This window comes from Falco punctatus (assembly GCF_963210335.1).
Source record: "Falco punctatus genome assembly, chromosome: 14".
NCBI classification, from domain to species: Eukaryota; Metazoa; Chordata; class Aves; order Falconiformes; family Falconidae; genus Falco; species Falco punctatus.
Genome location: NC_137594.1, coordinates 6,696,335 through 6,696,778, shown reverse-complemented (window position 1 = coordinate 6,696,778; position 444 = coordinate 6,696,335). Strand labels below are relative to the sequence as shown.

The 444-nt window shown below is 36.0% G+C and overlaps 1 long non-coding RNA gene across 1 annotated transcript in view; it reads right to left on the bottom strand.

Annotated features, from left to right (window-relative positions):
* Positions 1-444, bottom strand: part of LOC308073068 — a 126,335-nt gene that overhangs the window by 32,177 nt on the left and 93,714 nt on the right. The gene's annotated exons all lie outside the window — the stretch shown is intronic.

Here is a 444-nt window from a genome sequence, read left to right as displayed (position 1 = left end):
CTGTGGAAGAGAAAGGTTTGGTTGACAGCACGTAAGTTTGCAGGTGCTATTCAATGTTTTCTTTCAACACATCTGTAAGCATCTGTTGATCTTTCACTTCCCAATACATTAATGGTCCGGTATTTTACTATATCCTCAAAAACTGCAGGAGCAAATGTAAAGCTGGGTGGGGGGGGAGGGAGGGGACTGAGAAGTTTTAACAGGAAAAACTGTAATTCATAAATATTATGACTACAAGGGAAAATGAACCACAGCTTGATCACCCAACAAGAATAACAATTAGGAGCAATTGTTGAATTTAGTTTAGGTATGCAGCATACGTAGGTAAATACACTGAATGCTAATGGTTTTATAATAGTCTTATTAATTCACACACATAGTTAATGTTTAAGATAAACTCCCCATCTTTAGAGTAATTTATGCATTCCACTTTTATAGAATTCC